The sequence below is a fragment of the Loxodonta africana genome, chromosome 4 (assembly GCF_030014295.1).
Source record: "Loxodonta africana isolate mLoxAfr1 chromosome 4, mLoxAfr1.hap2, whole genome shotgun sequence".
NCBI classification, from domain to species: domain Eukaryota; kingdom Metazoa; phylum Chordata; class Mammalia; order Proboscidea; family Elephantidae; genus Loxodonta; species Loxodonta africana.
This window is the reverse complement of record NC_087345.1, coordinates 169,315,767-169,340,085: the sequence shown is the minus strand read 5'-3', so window position 1 is coordinate 169,340,085 and position 24,319 is coordinate 169,315,767.

Genomic DNA, 24,319 nt, shown 5'->3' with positions numbered 1-24,319 from the left:
CTTCTATTACTATTTTGCTGAGAGTTTATATCATGAATGAGTGTTGAACTTTGTCAAATGCCTTTTCTGCATCGATTGATAAAATCATGTGATTCTTGTCTTTTTTTTTATTTATATGGTGGATTACATTAATTGTTTTTCTAATGTTGAACCATCCCTGCATCCCATTTGGTCATGGTGAATTATTTTTTTGATTTGTTGTTAATTTCTATGGGCTAGAATTTTGTTGAGGAGTTTTGCATCTATGTTCGTGAGGGATATAGGTCTATAATTTCCTTTACCTGGTCTTTACCTGGTTTTGGTATCAGGGATATGGTGGCTTCATAGAATGAGTTTGGTAGTATTCCATCCTTTTCTATGCTCTGAAATACCTTTAATAGTAGTGGTGTTAACTCTTCTCTGAAAGTTTGGTAGAACTCTGCAGTGAAGCCGTTGGGACTAGGGCTTTTTTTTGTTGGGAGTTTTTGATTACCTTTTCAATCTCTTCTTTTGTTATGGGTCTATTTAGTTGTTCTACCACTGTTTATGTTAGTTTAGGTAGGTAGTGTGTTTCTAGGAATTCATACATTTCTTCTAGGTTTTCAAATTTGAGTACAGTTTTTCATAGTAATCTGATATGATTCTTTTAATTTCATTTGGGTCTGTTGTAATATCGCCCATCTCATTTCTTATTTGGGTTATTTGCTTCCTCTCCTGTTTTTCTTTTGTCGTTTTGGCCAGTGGTTTATCAGTTTTGTTGATTTTTTTTTTAAAAACTAGCTTTTGGTCTTATTAATTCTTTTAATTGTTTTTCTGTTTTCTATTTCATTTAGTTCAGGTCTTATTTTTATTATTTGTTTTCTTCTGGTGCCTGAGGGTTTCTTTTGTTGCTCTCTTTCTATTTGTTCAAGTTGTAGGGATAGTTCTTTGATTTTTGGCCCTTTTTTCTTTTTGGATGTGTGCATTTATTGATATAAATTGGCCTCTGAGTACCGCTTTTGCTGTGTCCCAAAGGTTCTGATAGGAAGTGTTTTCATTCTCATTGGATTCTCTGAATTTCTTTATTCCATCCTTAATGTCTTCTACAGTCCAGCCTTTTTTGAGCAGGGTATTGTTCAGTTGCCAAGTGTTCGATTTCTTTTCCCTGCTTTTCCTGTGAAATTAATCATTTTTAACAACACTTTTTTTTGTGCGTGTAACTTACTGAAATACAATTAAATGCATACCGTTTGGGGTCAATTTCAAGGGTTCTAGAAAAGACTAGAGAAACCATCTGTCTTTTTTGGCTCTCTAAAAAAAATCACCATATCTTCTTCATACTGATTTTGCTCACAATCAATCCATCCTTGAAACAGCATTTGGAGATGAAGGCTTTTAGTTGATTGTTTGCCCAATCTCCATACTGCCCCTGAGTGAAAGGAGAGAGCAAGTTTTAATAACCAGTAAAAATCTGCCTCTTCACCAGAATATGGTTCCACTTCGTTCATTTGACTCAGCGGTTTTTGCTGTTAGTTACAATCAAGAAGCAGATCACCAGGCGTGTCTTTCAAGGTGCCCCTTGGTGAGTTTAAACCACCAGTCTTTCAGCTAAAAGTCGAGCGCTTAACCATTTGCACCACCCAGGGACTCCTGTGACTCAGCAAAGGAATCTTCAAACTGCTGATGGTTGTTTGTACAACAGGTAGCATCTTATCTGTGTCTAGCTCTGCTGTGATAAACATGGCAAATATACATGGAGATGGAGTATGTAAATGTGTTCAGAAATGACTTATCTCTATTTAAAAAGAAAGATAAGATAAATTTGCAACTCTCAAGGACGGAAACACCCATAGTCCATATATGGGAATTGCTTTACAGGCTCCTCCCTTCCCATCCTTTCAACTCTCTTCTTACCTGCCTCCAGGAATGTGGACTGGTGTTCAGGACTTTCACACATGTTGTCTAGTTATACAATGACTGCCTCCATTAATCAGGAAAGAAATTACTTTCTACTTCCTCAGTGATGCTAGATTAAACCTACATTTAGAAAGAAGGTTTCTATGTCAAGGTAGTGGTCTAAGCACATAGTGAAACCTCCATCATCTTCTCCAAAGTCAGAGAAACAAGGGATGAAATATATTGTTTTAGTTTATAAATGCATAGCCTTCCTAATAACAGAAAGAAAAATTCTCTGGACCTTAATAAAGAGGCAGTCCACTGAGGTAATCAGGTGGCAAAGCCTGCAGACTCTTCTGGGGGCCGAGACTGGGAGCAGGCCATGGCAGCTGGAGTTTTACATTCACATTAGGGATTCCTAGTATATCCCACATGTATTGGGGGGCAAAACCAGCAAATTCAGGGGCTAAGATCATGCTCCCCAATAGTGAAAGGGATGAAAATGCTCAACCTCCTTACACTGAAAATAAAATGCCAATTGCCCTTGGCAAGACACAGAAGCAGAGGAAACTGGACAAAACTGGATTTGTATTGTCTGTGCAGAGCAAGAACATAGAGTCATTACTATAAGACCTCTTAAAGATTTCAACACAATGAAGGGCAAAGCCAAGGACATCTTGAAAACACCCAACAGAGCCTCCGTGGGATACGATACCTAAGCAAGATGAAGAAACAAATCCTACGCTATGAATGCAGGCTTAGAAGTAAAGATAATATAAAAATTTGAAAATAGCTCTGAAGTAGACACATTTAAAATCCTCTAAAAGAGAACATAGCATCCATGAGAGAACAGTCAGATATGAAAGAAAAACAACTGAAAATCTTAGAAATTAAAAGTAGAGTAACTAAACTCTATAAAAAGGCAGAAAAGTGCAGTGGCTAAAAGTATGGGGTTTAGGTTTGAATCTTGACTCTATCACTTACTAGTTCTGCAACTATGGGCAATTTACTTTTCTTCTGCGTGCTTTTTTTCTCACCTATAAAGACGATAAATATCTATTTTCTAAGTTGCTGGGAAGAATAAGTTACTATTTATAAAATGCATAGAACACAATAATTACTAAATTAATGTTAAAAAACAAATTGCCATCGAGTCAATTCTGACTCATACTGACCCTATAGGAGAGAACAGAACTGCCCCATAGGGCTTTCAAAGAGCGGCTAGTGAATTCAAACTGCTGACCTTTTGGTTAGCAGCTGAATGCTTAACATTGCTCCACCAGGGCTCCGAAATAATGTTAGTTGTTTATTATTATTGTCACCACTAAAAAGAGAATTACTAAGTTGGAGGATAAAACACAGGAAAATTTCCAAAATGCAACACAAATGTAAAGATTTGGAAAATACACTCCTTAAAAAGGTAAAAATAGAAATACCGTATGATTCAGTAATCCCACTTCTAGGAATATATCCTAGAAAAATAAGAGTTGTCACACAAATGGACATATGCACACCCACGTTCACTGCAGCATTATTCACAATATCAAAAAAATAGAAACAACATAAGTGCCCATCAACAAATGACTGGATAAAGAAATTACGGTATATACACAATGGAATACTATACAACGATAAAGAACAATGATAAATCCACAAAACATCTTACCACACAGACGGATCTGGAGAGCATTATGCTGAGTGAAATAAATCAATCACAAAAGGACAAATATTATATGAGACCACTGTTACAAAAACCCAAGCAAAGATTTACACACAGAAAAAAACAATCTTTGATGGTTATGAGAGAGGGGAGTGGTAGGGAGGGGAAGTCACTAACTAGATAGTAGACAAGTGTTAACTTTGGTGAAGCAAAAGACAACACACAATATAGGGAAAGTCAGTACAACTCAACCAAGGCAAAGTAACAGAAGCTTCCTAGACACATCCAAACACCTTGAGGGATCAAGTTGCTCGGGCTGAGGGCTGGGGGCCATGGCCTCAGGGGACATCTAGGTCAACTGGCATAACATAGTTTATAAAGAAAATGTTCTACATCCTACTTTGGTGAGTAGCATCTGAGGTCTTTAAAGCTTGTGAAGAGCCATCTAAGATATATCTGTTGGTCCCAGCATATTCAGAGCAAAGGAGAATGAAGAAAACCAAAGACACAAGGAAAATATTAGTCCCAAGGACTAATGGGCCACATGAACCACAACCTCCACCAGCCTGAGCCCAGAAGAACTAGATGGTGCCCAGCTACCAGCATACTCTGCTCTGACAGGATTTACAATAGAGGGTCCAGGACAGGGCTGGAGAAAAATGTAGAACAAAATTCAAATTTACAAAAAAAGACCAGACTTACTGGCCTGACAGAGACTGGAGGAATCCCTGAGGCTATGGCCCCTGGACACCCTGCTAACTCAGAATTGAAGCCATTCCCAAAGTCCATCTTTCAGACAATAACACAGGTGGGGAATGTGCTTCTTAGTTCAGCCAAGTAGGGAAGGCCAAATTGGCAATGCCTGCCCAAAAGCAAAGATGAGAAGGCAGGAAGGAACAGGAAAACTGGATGAATGGACACTGAGAACCCAGGGTGGAGAGGGAAAGGGGGAGAGTGCTGACACATTGCAGGGATTGCAACTAATGTCACAAAACAACTTGTGTATAAAATTTTTGAATGAAAAACTAAGTTACACTGCAAACTTTCCCCTAAAACACAATTAAAAAACAAAAACAGATGGAAAATACGAAAGGATTAAGAAACAATGTGGACAGTCAACAGTTCCAGAAGAAAAGAATGGGGTGGGGGGGGCGGATATTCTTAGAAATAAATTTGGCAATTTTCCAGAATTAAGAACAGAAAACTCCCCACATTGAATAATCCTACAGATATTCAACTTAATATATTATTTAAAAATTAGTAATGGACATCCTAATATCAACTCAAACAGGGAAATCACAAAAACAAATTCAGATTAATTTTAAAAAAAGAAAAAAACGCTCAAAACAGGGAATTATTGAAGTCAATATGTAAAAGATCACAGTAATCAAAAAGAGGGACTAAGTACAGGTGGCATAGAACTGCCATATGGAGAGGGATACAAGGCGATATAGGTCAATATAAGTTAGGTTTTTACTTAGAAAAATAGGGGTAAATATTAAGGTAACCACAAAGAGGTATAACAACTCCATAGCTCAAAATAAAAACCAAGATACATAACGACTCAGCAAACATAAAGTCAGATACTATGAAAATGAGGAACACACAATTTACAAAGAAAAACGTCTCAGCACAAAAAAGTAAGTGGAAAAATGAAATTGTCAACAACACACATAAAAAGGCATCAAAATGACAACACTAAACACATACTTATCTATAATTATGCTGAATGTAAATGGACTAAATGCACCAATAAAGAGACAGAGAGTCTCAGACTGGATAAAGAAACACGATCCATCTATATGCTGCCTACAAGAGACACACCTTAGACTTAGAGACACAAACAAACTAAAACTCAAAGGATGGAAAAAAATATATCAAGCAAACAATAAGCAAAAAAGAAGAGGAGTAGCAATATTAATTTCTGACAAAATAGACTTTAAACTTAAATCCACCACAAAGGATAAAGAAGGACACTACATAATGACTAAAGGGACAATTGACCAGGAAGATATAACCATATTAAATATTTATGCACCCAATGACAGGGCTACAAGATACATAAAACAAACTTTAACAGAACTGAAAAGTGAGATAGACACCTCCACAATTATAGTAGGAGACTTCAACATACCACTTTCAGAGAAGGACAGGACCTCCAGTAAGAAGCTCAATAGAGACACGGAAGACCTAATTGCTACAATCAACCAACTTGACCTCATAGACTTATACAGAACACTCCACCCAACTGCTGCAAAGTATACTTTTTTTTCTAGCTCACATGGAACATTCTCTAGGATAGACCACATATTAGGTCATAAAACAAACCTTTGCAGAATCCAAAACATCGAAATATTACAAAGCATCTTCTCAGACCACGAGGCCATAAAAGTGGAAATCAATAACAGAAAAATTAGGGAAAAGAAATCAAATACTTGGAAACTGAACAATACCCTGTTGAAAAAAGACTGGGTTATAGAAGACATTAAGGAGGAAATAAAGAAATTCATAGAATGCAACGAGAATGAAAACACTTCCTATCAAAACCTCTGGGACACAGCAAAAGCAGTGCTCAGAGGTCAATTTATATCGATAAATGCACACATACATAAAGAAGAAAGAGCCAAAATCAGAGAACTGTCCCTACAACTTGAACAAATAGAAACTGAGCAACAAAAGAATCCATCAGGCACCAGAAGAAAACAAATAATAAAAATTAGAACTGAACTAAATGAATTAGAGAACAGAAAAACAATTGAAAGAATTAACAAAGCCAAAAGGTGGTTCTTGGAAAAAATTAACAAAATTGATCAACCATTGACCAGACTAACTAAAGAAATACAGGAACAGAAACAAATAACCCGAATAAGAAACGAGATGGGCCACATCACAACAGACCCAACTGAAATTAAAAGAATAGTATCAGATTATTATGAAAAATTGTACTCTAACAAATTTGCAAACCTAGAAGAAATGGATGAATTCCTAGAAAAACACTATCTACCTAAACTAACACAATCAGAAGTAGAACAGCTAAATAGAACCATAACAAAAAAAGAGATTGAAACGGTAATCAAAAAACTCCCAACAAAAAAAAGCCCTGGCCCGGACGGCTTCACTGCAAAGTTCTAAAAAACTTTCAGAGAAGAGTTAACACCACTACTACTAAAGGTATTTCAAAGCATAGAAAATACTACCTAACTCATTCTATGAAGCCACCATATCCCTGATACCAAAACCAGGTAAAGACATCACAAAAGAAGAAAATTACAGACCTATATCCCTCATGAACATAGATGCAAAAATCCTCAACAAAATTCTAGCCAATAGAATTCAACAACATATCAAAAAAATAATCCACCACGACCAAGTGGGATTTATACCAGGTATGCAAGGCTGGTTTAATATTAGAAAAACCATTAATGTAATCCACCATATAAATAAAACAAAAGACAAAAACCACATGATCTTTTCAATTGATGCAGAAAAGGCATTTGACAAAGTCCAACACCCATTTATGATAAAAACTCTCAGCAAAATAGGAATTGAAAGAAAATTCCTCAACATAATAAACAAAGCCAACAGCCAACATCACTCTAAATGGAGAGAGCCTGAAAGCATTTCCCTTGAGAACGGGAACCAGACAAGGATGCCCTTTATCACCGCTCTTATTCAACATTGTGCTAGAGGTCCTAGCCAGAGCAATTAGGCTAGACAAAGAAATAAAGGGCATCCGGATTGGCAAGGAAGAAGTAAAATTATCTCTATTTGCAGATGACATGATCTTATACATAGAAAACCCAAAGGAATCTTCCAGAAAATTACTGAAACTAATAGAAGAGTTTGGCAGAGTCTCAGGTTATAAGATAAACATACAAAAATCACTTGGATTCCTCTACACCAATAACAAGAGCATCGAAGAGGAAATAACCAAATCAATACCATTCACACTAGCCCCCAGGAAGATAAAATACTTAGGAATAAATCTTACCAAAGATGTAAAAGACATATACAAAGAAAACTACAAAGTACTACTGCAAGAAACTAAAAAGGACCTACTTAAGTGGAAAAACATACCTTGCTCATGGATAGGAAGACTTAACATAGTAAAAATGTCTATTCTACCAAAAGCCATCTATACATACAATGCACTTCCGATCCAAATTCCAATGACATTTTTTAATGTGATGGAGAAACAAATCACCAAATTCATATGGAAGGGAAAGAAGCCTCGGATAAGTAAAGCATTACTGAAAAAGAAGAAGAAAGTGGGAGGCCTCACTCTACCTGATTTTAGAACGTATTATACAGCCACAGTAGTCAAAACAGCTTGGTACTGGTACAACAACAGGCACATAGACCAATGGAAGAAAATTGAGAACCCAGATATAAATCCATCCACATATGAGCAGCTGATATTTGACAAAGGCCCTGTGTCAGTTAACTGGGGAAAAGATAGTCTTTTTAACAAATGGTGCTGGCATAACTGGATATCCATTTGCAAAAAAATGAAACAGGACCCATACCTCACACCATGCACAAAAACTAACTCCAAGTGGATCAAAGACCTAAACATAAGGACTAAAACGATAAAGATCATGGAAGAAAAAATAGGGACAACCTTAGGAGCCCTAATACAAGGCATAAACAGAATACAAAACATTACCAAAAATGACGAAGAGAAACCAGATAACTGGGAGCTACTAAAAATCAAACACCTATGCTCATCTAAAGATTCACCAAAAGAGTAAAAAGACCACCTACAGATTGGGAAAGAATTTTCAGCTATGACATCTCCGACCAGCGCCTGATCTCTAAAATCTATATGATTCTGTCAAAACTCAACCACAAAAAGACAAACAACCCAATCAAGAAGTGGGCAAAGGATATGAACACGCACTTCACTAAGGAAGATATTCAGGCAGCTAACAGATACATGAGAAAATGCTTTCGATCATTAGCCATTAGAGAAATGCAAATTAAAACCACGATGAGATTCCATCTCACTCCAACAAGGCTGGCATTAATCCAAAAAACACAAAATATAAACGTTGGAGAGGCTGCGGAGAGATTGGCACTCTTATACACTGCTGGTGGGAATGTAAAATGGCACAACCACTTTGGAAATCTATCTGGCATTTTCTTAAAAAGTTAGAAATAGAACTACCATACAACCCAGAAATCCCACTCCTCGGAATATACCCTAGAGAAATAAGAGCCTTCACACAAACAGATATATGCACACCCATGTTTATTGCAGCTCTGTTTACAATAGCAAAAAGATGGAAGCAACCAAGGTGTCCATCAATGGATGAATGGATAAATAAATTGTGGTATATTCACACAATGGAATACTACGCATCGATAAAGAACAGTGACGAATCTGTGAACCCTTTCATAACATGGAGGAACCTGGAAGGCATTATGCTGAGCGAAATTAGTCAGAGGCAAAAGGACAAATATTGTATAAGATCACTATTATAAGATCTTGAAAAATAGTATAAACTGAGAAGAACACATACTTTTGTGGTTACGAGGGGGGAAGGAGAGGCTTTTTTACTGATTAGTTAGTAGATAAGAACTGCTTTAGGTGAAGGGAAGGACAATACTCAATACATGGAAGGTCAGCTCAACTGGACTGGACCAAAAGCAAAGAAGTTTCCGGGATAAACTGAATGCTTCAAAGGTCAGCGGAGCAAGCGCGGGGGGTTGGGGAACATGGTTTAAGGGGACTTCTAAGTCAATTGGCAAAATAATTCTATTATGAAAACATTCTGCATCCCACTTTGAAATGTGGCGTCTGGGGCCTTAAATGCTAACAAGCGGCCATCTAAGATGCATCAATTGGTCTCAACCCACCTGGAGCAAAGGAGAATGAAGAACACAAGGACACAAGGTAATTATGAGCCCAAGAGACAGAAAGGGCCACATAAACCAGAGATGTATATTAACTTATATGTGACAGACTGACTTGATTTGTAAACGTTCACTTAAAGCTCAATAAAAATTATTTTTAAAAAAATTAGTAATGGAAATGTCACATTGAAACATCAGAACACAGAGAAAAATCTTAAAAGCCCACATTAAAAAATGTGACAGATTACCAAAAGGAACAACAATCAGATGGGTAGCAGAGTTCTCATCAGCAAAAAACCCAAAAACGCCAAAAGATAGTGGGAAAATATCTTCAATGTACCTAAAGTAAAGAACTCCAAACCTAAAATTCTGCACATAGTAAACTATCATTCAAGAAGGAAGATAATTGAATACATATTCAGATATGAAAAAAACAATATTTTACTCTTCACCGACATCTGCTGAAAAAACTCCTGAAGAATGTACATGAGCCATAAAATTGATCCAAGGAGGAAGGAGAAAATGCAATGGTGAGCAAATCAATTTGGAAAACATATTGCTAAATTTAAATAAGGATTGACTGTGAAAAAAAAAAATCACAATAATTTTCATGGATGTATTTTAAAAAAACAAACAATTAAAATTCTAGTAACAATACCGTGGAAGTTGATGGCAGGTTAATCTCAGCAAGATATAAAATATTAATATTTTTATTGTTTTTAGATGAGAATAAATTACTAATTAACTCTAAAACTTGTTAGAGAAAAACGAGGTTGATATACATGTTAAAAATATGAGTAACTTTGTAGGACAAAGAAATTATACTGATCCAACGGAAGGAGAAAAGAATAACAATAGAAAAAAAAAAGTGGGTGTAAAAGCATGGTAAACAGAAAACACAAAATAGAACACTAGAAATAAATCCAAAAATAAATAACATACAAAGTGCAGATGCGTTAAACACACTTTTAAAATTCTGCTATATGTTGTTTATAAGAAACATACCTAAAACAAAACAATACCAAAAGCTTAAAAGTAAAGGTTTGAAAAAAAGATATACCAGAAAATAATAAATGAAACTGATATTTTAAGTGTTAAACATTTAATGAGGCAAAGAAACATTTAATATTGATAAAAGGAGCAATCCCTGAGAAGACCATGAGCAAAATAGCCAGACAACATTTACAGGAAATAGACAGAATTACAAGGATAAATTGACAAATTCACAATTAGGCTAAGATACTTTACATCTCTCCTTCTCGAAAATTAATAGGACAATCAGATGAAAATATTAAGATATAGAAATCTGTAATCAAGATATACCTATGGAGAAGGCCCTATAACACAGAACTATTATTTTCAAGTACATATTTTTATAGAGATTTACAAAAAAAGATCATATGGTATACCAGGAAAGACATTTGAACAAATTCCAAAGAATTGGCATTATACAAACCTTTCCCTGGCGATATATTAAAATTAAAAATAAATATAATCAGGAAAATCCAATAGATATAGAAACCATTCTACCTTAAATAATTCATGGGTTAAAGAAGAAATTTCTAAGGAAGCTATTAAATTTTTGAAACTCCATAATTAGAACACTACATATCAAACCCTGTAGAACGGAACTAATCTAGTCCTTAAGTGAAAAGCTAGCTATCAATGCATTTATCATAAAATAATAAGCAGTCAACCTAGAAAGTCAGAAAAAGAACAAAGAAAGTCAGAGAAAGGAAATAAAGGCAAAAGTAGAAATTAAAGAAACAGAAAGATCAAAGAATTTTAAAATAGCATTAAATTACAAAATCAAAACCTTGTTCTCAGAGGCAGGGCCACAATGGTGAAGTAGTCAGAGGCTTCCTACGGTCCCTCTTACAATAAAGACTCAAAAAAAAAAAAAAAAAAACCAAAAACAAGTGAATCAATTGTATATGACAAGCTAGGGGCCCTGAACATCAAAGGCAAAGTTGAGGAACTGGACTGAGTGGCAGGGAGAGGGAGAAATGGTTCAGAAGCAGCAAGGAGTTGCCAGACCTGACCCAGCGGGCACCAGCACCCCGCAGCCCGATTCTGCTGGCATGAGTGCTGTGAGGCAAGCAGTGGCATTCAGGACACCATTTCCACATTGGGAGATGACGAGTGGCGAAGAGTCTGCTCAACCCTCCAGAACAAGTGAGAAGCGGCCCTCAATTGACAAAGAGATAAGTACCTGTGTTTAACCTACCTTGCAGATCCAAAAATACCCGTTCAGGAAAAACATAGCTAAATAATAAATTGGCTAAAAAATAATGAATATCACACATAAGTACTGTGTTTCTTTAAAAAAAAAATCACCTAGATGAGTCCAAATGATCAAAAATTACTTTAAAAGAATGATGAGAATCTACAGGGGCAGGAAGAGTAGATTGATGCAAACAAAACTATCAGAATGGAAATAATGAGAATGTTCATACATTGTGAAGAATGTAACCAATGTCACTGAGCAACTTGTGTAGAAATTCTTCAATGGGAACCTAAACTGCTGTGTAAACCTTCACTGAGAACACAATAAAATACTTACAAACAACAAGGGTATCCCCCTCTTACATAAACTCTTGCAGAGAGTAAAAAAAGAAAGAAAACTGCCCAATTTTTTAATGAAGCTTGTACATATTGTTATCCAAAATGGACATTACAAGGAAATTATTGGTCAACCTCACTTATAAACGTGAATGCACAGATGCTCTATAAAGTACTAGTAAATTGAATCTGCCTTATATTCTGACATTTAGGGTTTTTTAGGATTTTTCAACACTAAACCCATTGCCATCAAGTCATTCCAACTCATAGTGACCCTATAGGACAGAATCAAACTGCCCATTAGAAAACATAACGCCATTTGCCACATACACAGATTGAAGAAAATCCATGACACCCAATGGATTCACACAAATGATTTGATAAAATTTAACTCATTCATGATTAAAAGAAAAAAAAACTTTGTTGCAAACTTCCTTGCCTTAATAAAGGTATGAAATGACGACAACAACAAAAATCATACTTAATGATGAAAGTGTTTTGAATAATAATAGCTAACAAACACCCCTTATGGAAGTGTTTCATATTTATTAAATAATTTATCTGCATAGTAGCCCCATTACTCAATCAAGGTGATTCCAGCTCATGACCACCCAATGTGCGTCGGAGTAGTACTGTGCTCCATGGGATTTTCAACGGTTAATTTGTTAGAAATAGATGACCAGGCCTTTCTTCTGAGCTATCTCTGGTTGGACTTAAACCACCAACCTTTTGGATAGTAGCCAAGCTCTTTCATCATTTGTGCCATAAAACTTCTTAATTTTCATCGTCCATTTATACCATGTATTCCTGGCACCCCAACTCTGCTTCAAGTGTGGATTTTGTCTAGTCCTGTTTGAACAGAATTAGGCTATAAAAGCTGCGTTTTAGGGGCCCCGTTCTGTGTGCTCTTCCCCTAAACTTAGCTTTTTTTCCAGCTTTTGAATGTTCTAGACCTTAAGTAACTTCCATCAACTTCAACGGAAACAGGAAGGTCTTCCCCTTGTCACATTTCTTTCTGTGGTGGAGATCCATAGCAAAGATTGCTTACTCTTTCTTTCTACATTTTCCCTACTCCTTTCAAGAAGGTTCCCTTAGTTTTACAAATCTTAACCTGATGCTTGTATTGCTCCCTTCCTTCTAGAATAACATGTAAGTCAGTGCTGTTTGCTGGGACTGAGTGTGCTCCTTTTATTACTTTCACTTCTATTTTAGGCTCAGACATTTGTTTTTCTAACATAGTCCTCTGTTTTTGTTTTGTAAAGTCTCTCATGTGGAGAAATATGAAGTCAAGGAGTTACTTAAGTATAACTAAATCTTGCCCAACTTCGCCTTTCTGACTTAAGTAAACTTATCCAAGATGCATTCTCCCAATCGCCCCATCATGTACTTAAGCCTGAGTTCACTTTTTCTCCTGCTTGGCTCCTTTTTGTGTTTCTCCTCTCCCCTGTGCCTCTCCTTTGATGGGATTTAACTCCAGAAATTCTCGTTTCCCTGTTGTTGTTGTCTTGTGCCTTGGAGTCAGTTGCGATTCATGGCGACCTCCTATGTGTTACAGAGCAGAACCGCTCCATAGTGTTTTTCTCTTCTGTAATCTTTACAGATCACCAGGCCTTTTCTTCTCTGGTTCCACTGGGTGGATTCGAACTTCTAACCTATCAGTTACCAGCTGAGAGCAAACTATTTTCTCCACCCAGGGACCTTCTTGTTTCCCTAGGGCTCAGGAAATATCTGAAGTACCTAAGTAACTTCATCACCTTGAAACACACCTAATAATGCACAGGTTCTCTCCTTAAAAAAATGTATCCGGATTTTCTATAACCACTTTGACCAGCTCTCCTGTTCTTTGAGGGGACACCTCTAAGGGCATGTGCAGCCATTCAGTTATTTCTTGGATTTGAGCTCCCTCTGGTAGCATCACTTTGGTTTGCTCCCTGGGATCCTCTTCTCATTCCCTGTTATATTCCTTTGGGCTCCAGTCACTCTCTCTGATCTAATTATTATTCAATAATTTCCCTCTTTTTATAATTCTATCTCAATGAGCAATTGGGTCTGGTGTATTTTCTTTTGCTTTTCGTATGTTGAATGTATCAAGATGTCATTTTTCCTTTCCTGTCTAGTGTGATCTCCAAAATTCTAACACTTCTACTTTTTAAAAAATCTTACGTTTCCATTCCTTAAGCAAAAAACTCCCCAGTTTGTCTTCTGTTATTTTCTGAGCCGTCTTTTTGCACATTGCTATGGAATAGGAAACGAGAAATTCACTTTATTGTTTGTTGTTGTTGCTGTGTGTCATTGAGTTGATTCTGACTGACAGCAACCGTATAGGACAGAGTAGAACTGCCTTACAGGGTTTCCAAGGCTGTAATCTTTACAGGAGCAGATTGCCAGGTCGTTTCTCCCAAGGAGCCGCTGGTGGTTTAGAACTGCCAACCTTTTGGTTAGTAGTCGAGCTCCTACTGTTTTGTATAAAAAGGAATAAAATGAAGGTCAAGGATAAAGTAACTATCCTAAAAGTTTTACTACCAGCTTTATGAACCTGACCCCAAGTCAACAGTAGCCTGTGCTCTCTAGCTTCCAAGCAAGCAAGCCCTAGATGCACAAGAACTTATCAAGGCTCTGCTGTTCAACACTTGCGAACATCTCATTAGACAATGTTAGTCACATGGCCAAGCCCAGGGTCAATGTGGGAGAGGACCACAGAAAGTCAGAATTACTGGGAGCCATGATTCACGGGAGGCCCTTAATGTAAGAATCTACCACCCCACCCGTAAACCCGTCGTCACTGAGTCGATTCCAACTCATAGCAACCCTATAGAACAGAGTAGAACTGCCCCATAGAGTTTCCAAGAAGGGCCTGGTGGACTTGAATTGCCAACCTTTTAGTTAGCAGCCATAGCACTTAACAACTATGCCACCAGGTTTTCCTACCACCCCACAGTAATATTTACATATATTTTAGCAACATGTTTTCCCCACTAACATTATACTCATGGTCAGTTTCTACTGCTGTCACTTTCTGTCACTCCCTCAGTCTCTTTCTTAATTATTCATGTTTCAGTTTTGAGAGTCTCATCTCCACACCTGACACAATTTATTAAATCTTTAGATTTTAACCCAGAAAAAGAAAACTGAATGACTTCATACTGCTCTGTGACCAATTATTACAAAACCTAAGAGGAACAGCTATACTGTTTTTAATTTCCATCAAGGAAGGAAGGAAAGGAAGAAAAGCTAAAGATGGAATGGATGGGAATATGCAAAAAGATAGCTGGTATCTCAGAACAGAGGCATTCGAAGAGACCCTAGAGGACCTACTTATCTGTAGAATCCATTTCAGTCATTGTTTGCCTCTGGAGCTATGGAAAGGCAAGCAGGACCACCTAATTAGTAAGAATAGGCAGATGATTACATAAACCAAAAAAACGAACCTGCTGCCATCAAGTCGATTCTGACTCATCACGGTCCTATAGGACAGAGTAGAACTGGCCCCTAGGTTTCCAAGGCTGTAATCTTTACGGAAGCAGACTGCCATATCTTTCTGCCTCGCAATGGCTGGTGGATTCAAACTGCAGACCTTTTGGTTAGGAGCTGAGCGCTTAACCACTGCACCATCAGGGCTCCTGATACCTAAAAATCTGGCTCAAAATCTCCTTTTTTCTCTCTCTTTTAAGATATTATTAACTCTTAGTGCTTTTTGACTTTGACTTGGCTTTAGACTCACTGTTCTTAGAGTTTGGAAATTTCATGAAAATGCTACATCCACCCACATGAAAACACAATTACTACTAAACTATTATTCTTAAGTCACTGCCATCCATGGAAAAAGTGCCAATTTTCGTAGTTCTAGAAACTGCATACAGCCTGCCTTTCAAGAGCTCAGCTAAGGGCACGTTAAAAGATAGGTGGGAATTTTCATAAAAATGGTGATATTGACAAAGAGATGCCTCCATCCTGGGAATGGTTGAATGGACCAAAGAAATATAACAAATGAGACAAACTTAAAAAATACTGGAGACTGGAGAAGGTACCATCCATATTGGATTTTGGAGAATTTCTTCTAGATAGAGTACAAAGGAAACCAGACTGAAAAATGATCCCCTGGGCTACTCATAATTAATTGTTGAAAAATGGTACAGGCAAGTCCTCTAAACATGATAGATGTATACATTTGCTTTTTTCATAGATTCTCAATGTCATTAAAAGAATTTATACATTAGTGCTCAAAAATAGGATCTCTTAGCCCAATTTGGGTACACTTCCAATTTCAATAGTTACTATAAAGCTAGGAATTAAGACTCTCTCAATTATATTCCATTGGTCTATATATCTATCCTCATGCTAATACCATACTGCCTTGATTACTGTAGCTTTGTAGTAACTTTTGAAATCAGAAGTGTGAGTCCTACAACTTTGTTCTTGTTTTTCAAGACTGTTTTCACAATTCTGGGTTCCTTGAATTTCCACATGAATTTTATAATCAGCTTGTCAATTTCTGCAAAAAAATTTCTGTAAGTATTTCAATAGGAATTATGAATACTCTGCAACATCATTAAGCAACATCATGATAACTGGAGAAAATATTGAAGTTGTCAAGGATTTCATTTTACTAGGATCCACAATGAATGCCCATGGAAGCAGCAGTCAAAAAAATCAAACAATGTATTGCATTGGGCAAATCTGCTGCAAGACCTCTTTAAACTGTTAAAAAACAAAGATGTCACTTTGAGGAGAAAGGTGTACCTGACCCAAGCCATGGTGTTTTTGATCTCCTCATATGCATGTAAAAGCTGGACAATGAATAAGGAAGACTGAAGGAGAATTGATGTCTTTGAACTATATTGAATATACCATGGACTGCCAGAAAAATGAACAAATCTGTCTTGGAAGAAGTACAGCCAGAATGCTCCTCAGAAACAAGGATGGCAAGACATCATCTCACGTACCACCAGGAGGGACCAGTCCCTGGAGAAGAACATCATGCTTGGTAGAGAGTCAGCAAAAAAAAGGAAGACCCTCAACGAGATGTATTGACACAGAGGCTGCAACAAATGGGCTCAAGCATAGCAACGATTGTGAAGATGTTGCAGGACTGGGCTGTGCTTCTTTTTATTGTATATAGGGTCGCTATGAGTTGGAGCCACTCGATGGCACCTAACAACAACAACAAATGTAGACTCTACAGATATGAAGCTGACAACTAATAGGTTCTTGCCCAGCAGACTAGCGAACTGAAGTCAGCCAGATGCAGGGTTGGAAGAACAGAAAGGTTTACTCACAGTTTGCAAACTGGGAAGTAGGCAGGGTCTCATGACCTAAGGCTGCCAGCTCCCTGAACTAAGGCAGATTTCCTCCTTATATAGGGAGTGACATACGTGTTTACAAACAATGAGGGAAGGATCTTCAGTCCTGTGATGTGTGCACAGTCCAAATAATTTTTGTGAATGAGTTTTTGCACACAGCTGTAAAAATACTATGCACAGCCCTTAAAAAGTGGCGATGGCTTGCTACTGCCACCCCAGGAAGGTCGTATAGCAGGTAAATTTGGAGTTGGTGTGCCTGCCCCTCAGCCTCCTGCCAGGAGAGAGAGGAAACCTGGGAAATCAACCAATCATGGTGAGGTGTTATAAAAGTTGTAACAAAAATGTAACAAGAGTAGACTTTTCTGAAAAACAACTATTATGGGATGATCAATAACCCTCTGCCCACTTCATTCCCTCCTCTAATACTGGTCCCTTTAATCTTAACAGGAAATAGGGGTGAAGGTCATTCTGTAACTTCTTCAAGCTGAATAAGGGCATTGGTCTGGGTCTATAGGGCCCTCATAGAATCCGCTCACAGCTTCATCTGGAGGCATAGGTCGAAAGCCTTGTTGGAGCATCACTTGCAAATGGAATTTTTCAATCCCAGAAGACACAAACCTAACAAGAAGCTTGAATATACATGGACCAAAGAGCAATACGGGGAAAAGTGCAACCAGGGGACCCAACAGGGGAAGAAGCCGAGTGAATGTGGGAAGCGTACTTTTTACAGTCTGCCATATATCCTGGGCATTTGATCCTTGGTTAAAATTATGGAGCCACAGGACCTGATCATGTATCTTTTTTACATTGATCTCAACCTGGCCAGAGAAATTTATATATGGGCAGCAAGAGGTGTTTGCTACTACACACACTCCTCCTTGTTCTGCCATCAGGTAGGCCAGTACAATCTGGTGGTCCAAGACCACTTTGACCAGGGAGTCTTATGATTTTTGTTGAGCTTCTATTGCCTGGCCTGTGAACCACACTATGGTCTCAATGGTCTTAGTTAAATTTTTTAAGGTTGCCTCATGATAGGCGCATCCTCCCCAGGGGGGCAAGGATTCCTATAGCAGCTCCAATTCCTGCCAAAATTAGTCCTATAGCCCATTTGTGTCAGGTGCTGTTTCAGGGAACAAGGATCTCTATAGAGGTCTGCGTTGGCATTAAGAAGCCTAAAGTACATTCTCGCCCATGAATTACAGGGTCTCAGTACTCAGGGACCCACCCATCAGGACGATACTTAGGTAGGAACTGCTAGGTAGTGGGGAGTAACCACACAACCAGGCATATCCTTGCAGGGCACAGAGAGAGAGGTTCAAAGGCATGGTGGTCAGATTATCTTGGTCCTCCCTGAGCCACCTGTTCTCAGAAAGATTTTGTCCCACCAAGCCAAAGTAGCCATGGCCAGGGGAAAAAGCGTGTGTGTGTGCCCAACGATCCCACTGGAATGAATTACGGTATTGTTTTGCCTTTTCTCTTTGGATGGAGGTGTTGAAGTCAAGCGCCCAGCTCACCTCCTCCCAAACACTCACTAGACAAACTCCCTTACCCTTTTGTACCTTGCTCATGGAACAACATACCCGAGCAGTGCTGTCGGCATTTTTTAAGGAGATTTCACAGTCCTCAAAGTAGGAGACATTCCAATTATCCATTAAAGCCAGGTTTTCTGTCTGGGCCTGGGCCATGATGTAGGTCTCGTTTAGTTCCCCTTTGAGCCATTCGTCGAAAGACACACCTGCTGGGTAGGTCTTGTTGAGAACTCTAGTGCAGTTAAACCCAACCATAGGAGGTTTTTTTTTATAGGAGGTTTAATGAAAGGGAGGAGCAAGGGGTTTCTGGGAGAGGGGAATCTGGTACAGTTGAGAGTGGGGGGTGGCACCTGGGAGTAGTTAGTCACAGGTTTGGAGGTTCCCTGATGTTTTTGTGGGAGGGGAAAAACATATCCAACACAAATGAAGTGGCTGGCCTTCACTGATAGCTTTTGAAACTTGGTAAGTTATTATTTTCCCAGTTTTCAGAGCCCTGTGCCCAAGGGGATAGTATAAAAAGACTCAGGAGCACTGTAAGAAGGGGCTTCATCTTAAGAATCCTCTATCCACAGAAGCAATTAATTCTTGAGAGTTAAACCTTTAACACCAAGGGAAGTAAGTGTATCCAAAAATGGGCAGCTGGCAAGCAAAGGCCAAACAGAATATTAGGCAAAGAGCTATAGCAAAGGCAATTTCTAAAATCTTTACTACATTCATTATTAGCAGAAAGTTTTACTTATCAGGTCTGGGCCTTTAGAACAACAGCTTGAGTCCTTCTCGTGGCTCTACCATCCAGTCAGGATCCGTAATCCTATTGTCTGGTTCTCTGGTACCAGGACTTGCTGGGGTGGCCGTTGGTTTTACTTGGGAATAGTGGACTCACAGTTTTATTCCTTCAAGCTTCAGAGAAAAATATGTGGTTGGTAACACCAAGTAGGGTCCCTCCCATATTGGTTGGAGGTCTCGATCCTCCTTCCAGTGTTTTAACAAGACCCAGTCACCTGGTAGGAAGGGATGTAAGGGCCCTTCAGATGGGTCCGGCAGCCACCAGGCTGTAGTCTTTTATTTCAGTTAAGGAGACTTGAATTTATGAGAGAAAAATCCTAATCTGAGCTTTAGGATCTATTTCACTGTTAGGAAACTGAGCATGGTCTATTTGGAAGGGTCTTCCATACATCATTTCATAGCGGCTTAAATTAAGCCGGCTTCTAGGGGCTATCCAAATCCTCAAGAGAGCCAGTGGTAGGTTCTTTATCCATTTTAGTCCAGTTTCTTGACATATTTTTGCTATAGTTCTCTTCAAGGTATGATTCATTTTTCTACCTTTCCAGAAGACTGTGGTTTCCAGGCAGTATGCAGCCTCCAAGTAATGTTGAGTGCCTTCAATACCTGTTGAGTTACTTCAGAGACAAAAGCTGGCGCATTTATCGAAGAGAGATGGGCATGCTGAACCTTGAAACAAGTTGTTCTAACAGAACCTTTGATACTTCAAAAGTTTTTTCTGTCTGAGTTGGAAGTGCCTCTATGCAATTGGAAAGTGACTACAAATACTAGGAGGTACCAAAGGTTTCCAGGTGCCTTAGGCATGGTTGTAAAATCTACGTGCCAGTCTTCAGCTGGACCCTTTCCTGTAAACTGTGCACCAGGGGGTGGAAGAGGTCAGTTTTTAGGGTTATTTTGGATGTAAGTATGGTTTTGTCTGTGAATTCTTTTTATGATCTCAAGGAACTTTTTCCCTGCAAAGTGCCTTTTAATCCATCTGGCTGTGGCCTCCCATCCCCAATGAGTGGCTTCACGTAAGGCCCTCAAAATGTTCCGTGCTGTGAGTCACGGTAAGTAGATAATTCCTGCAGGGTTTTTGTACTACTCATGTAACTGTTTGGGGTCTAGTGAAAACCTCTTCTTTTATTAACTCATAATCCTCCTTTGTGTATGTTGGATTAAAGTGTTCCTGAGGGTGCTGGATGCTCAGGCCCTGTACTGATGGTAGTTCTTCAGTCTGGGATATCCTTCTAGCTGCTTGTTTTGCTGTGAAGTCAGCCAGGCCATTACCCCTCGCCTCAGGAGTGTTTTCCTTTTGGTGTCCCTTACAGTGAACTACTGATACCTATTGAGGCATTTGAATGGGTTTCAACAGTGCCAAAATCTGTTCCCCATGTTTTATCTCCTTATTTGCTGATGTTAAAAAGCCCTCTCTTTTCATATTGCTGCATGTGCGTGGATTATCCAAAAGGCATAATGAGAATCAGTCCAGATTGTCACAATCTGCCAAGGTTAGGCCTCGGGTTAGAGCAACAAGTTTGTCGTTTTGGGCAGAGGTCCCTACATGCAGGGGTTCGGCTTTGACAACCTGTGGGGGTTTGAGGGAAAAAACAGCATATCCAGACCTTCTCTTTCCTTCTTCTATGAAGCTACTTCCATCAACATACCACCAGAGACCTTCCCTGAAAGGAGTGTCTTGAAGATCTGGTCTGCTGGAGTACATTTCTTCTATCGTCTGCAAACAATCAGGAATTAGAGAAAGATTTTTGGGGAGTGGCAATAGCATGGCTGGGTTTAACTGGGTTCCGGTGGTCAGAGTTACAGCTGCATTGTCATTGTCTGATAGGATAGCTTGGTATTTACCCAGTCAGCCCCTGGTCAGCCATAGCCCTCTTTTTCGTTCCAGAAGGGCAATCACTTTGTGACAGGTATGCACAGTCAGAGGCTGGCCTAGAGATAGTTTTTCAGCTATAGAATTAGTTCGCAGGAAGCTGCTACTGCCCTAAGGCAGGGAGGCCATCCTTGTGCTGGCAAATCCAATTGCTTGGAGAAGTATCCTATAGGTATCCAGTGAGGCCCCAGACTCTGGGTAAAGACTCCCAGGGCCATCCCTTTGCATTTATGGGTGTAAAGATGAAAAGGTTTTCCAAGTCAGGGAGGCCTAAAGCAGTGGCCTTTAATTATGCAAGCTTTATTTCCTTAAAGGCCTGTTGACAGCTAAGAAACCAAATGAATGGGTCTCTATCCACCTCTTTCGTAGCTTCATAAAGACATTTTGCTATCAGTCCAAAGTTTGGGATCCATATTCTACAGAACCCAGCCATGCCCAAAATTCCTCAGAGCTCCCGTATATTTGATGGTTCTCAAGTGGCACAAATGGCCTCCTTGCATGTGGGAGACAAGGTTTGAGTTCCTTGTGATATGAGGAATCCCAAATATTGGACCTGTAGCTGGGATATCTGGGCTTTTTCTTTCGAGACTTTATAACCCAGCTGGGCCAAGAGATTTAAAGTCTTAATAGTATTTTGGTTGGAGGCCTTATGCCCTTTACTGGCAATGAGAAGATTGTCAACATATTGGAGCAGGGCCCCTTCCTCTAATTTGAGGCTCTGGAGATCCCAACTGAGTGCATTCCCAAAGAAGGCTGAGCTGTTTTTAAATTCCTGAGGAATTACAGTCCAAGCAAATTGGGACTTGTGTCCTGTGTTATAGTCTTCCCACTCAAAGGCAAACAGTGCCTGAGATTCTTGGGCAGTGGGGATGCAGAAAAATGCATCTTTTAAATCAAGCACAGAAAAGTAGTTACAATCTCCAGGCATTACAGCCAGCAAGGTTTAGCAGTTCAGGACAACTGGGTGGATATCACTTACAATTTGGTTGATTGCTCTCAGGTCCTGTACCATCCTGTATTCTCCATTGGGTTTCTTTATCGGCAAGATGGGTATGTTGTATTCTGACTGACATGGTTGAAGCAGTACCGCTTTCAAGAATCAGGTTACCAGTTTCTGAAGTCCCTCTCGAGCCTCTCTTCTCATGGCATACTGCTTTACATTGGGAGTCCCCACCCCTTCCTTTAGTTTGATTACCACTGGGGCTGCAGATACTGCTCTCCCAGGCTCTCCACTAACCCATACAATGGGGTCTACCGCTCGTAGGATGTGTTCCGGTATTTGGGAGGAGTCTTCTATCCCCTGGGGCAGAAGAACTGCTTGTAACCGCCAGCCCTCCCCGGTTGGAGCCTGGATTTGGATAACTGGGTTTTTAGTCCCATGAAAGAAGATACTGGCCCCTAATTTGGAGAGCAAATCCTGTTTCAGTAAAGAGGTCAGGCATTCTGGAATATACAGGAATTGATGAGTGAGAGTGGAGCTCCCAGTCATGCATATAGCCGGCTTTAAAAAGTTTTTATAATTTACTTTTCCTGACACACCAACAATTGGAGTCCTTTTGGCACTCAAGGGTAGGGTGAAAACAAAGACTAGGGTAAAGGGATCATTTAAAACCGAGTGGGTGGCCCCTGCGTCTAAGAGAAATTGTGTTGGCCTTCCATCTATTGTTGGGTTAACTTGGGGCTCTTCAGGGGAGATGGTGACGGTCTCTCCCACTCAGAGCCAGTCTGTGGGAATTCCTAGGCCCCTTCATGATTGGGGATCACTCACCATATGCTTGGCTGGCCTTGTTCAGGGCATTCATTTTTCCAGTGTCCCTGTTTACAACAGAAGGCTCATTGGTCCCTTCTCAGGGGGCCAGAGTTCTGCTGGTGGGTTTTTTCCATTCTGGTGATTCCAGTTGATGTGGTGAGGGGAATGGTTTCCCAGTTAAGGCTGCCACCAGCAGGGTGCTCTGTTGCCTGTCTTGGTGAGTCTCCTTTTGCTCTTGTTCCTAGTCCCTATTGTTAAAAACTTTAAAGGTTATTTCAACTAATTGAGAGATAGGCATACCTGGTTCTCTATCCAATTTCTGGAGTTTTGGTCAGATATCTGTAAAGCTTTGTCCTGTGAAGATGATATTAACCATTCGTTGATTCTCAGTGGCTTCAGGATCCATGTCAATGTGTCTCCAAAAGGCCTAAAAATTCTTTCAAGAAACTCAGAGAGGCTTTCTTTAGGTCCCTGAATTATTTCATAAATTTTTGAGAGGTTTTTCTGTTTTTGTACCCCAGATGTATGGCCTTCTAGTAAGCACTTTCTGTAATGCCTCAGCCTACTCATGCCCTGCTTCAAATTATAATCCCACTCTGGATCAACTCCAGGGACTGCGTCATTGGCTGGTAATTTATCAGGATTTTGAGAGAAGAACTTCCATCTGCCCAGGTGGGCTGATGGGTATTAAAGAAGGACGAAAACATGTCATGCATCTTTTGAGGGTCCTGATGGTATGTTGGGAGATTATTTTTCCAGTTAAACAAATCTGAAAGGGACATGCACCAAAGTGTTCCTAATTCTGCCATCTGCTCCTGTTCCGGCTGGTCCCTCTCTTAAAGGGAATTGGCCTACTTCTAGATCACCCTCTTTGTCAATACTCTGGCTAGTTGAGGAAACTGACTGTCCCTGGCCAAAAGTAGCACCACTGCAGGTGTGAGATGGGGAGAGCATTCCTGTTCCTGGGGTCCCAGGATTGGTGGGGGCTGGCCCCAAGGCCCCAGGGCCAGGGTCTCCAGGAATCACTTGGGGAATCTGAGGGTAAATACGATTATATGGGGGTGGCAGTTCCACCACAATTTCGGACTCTTCTGCCTTGAGAAGTTGTTTAGACTTCTGATTAGTCTGAACCATCAATTTGCATTGCTGTTGTAA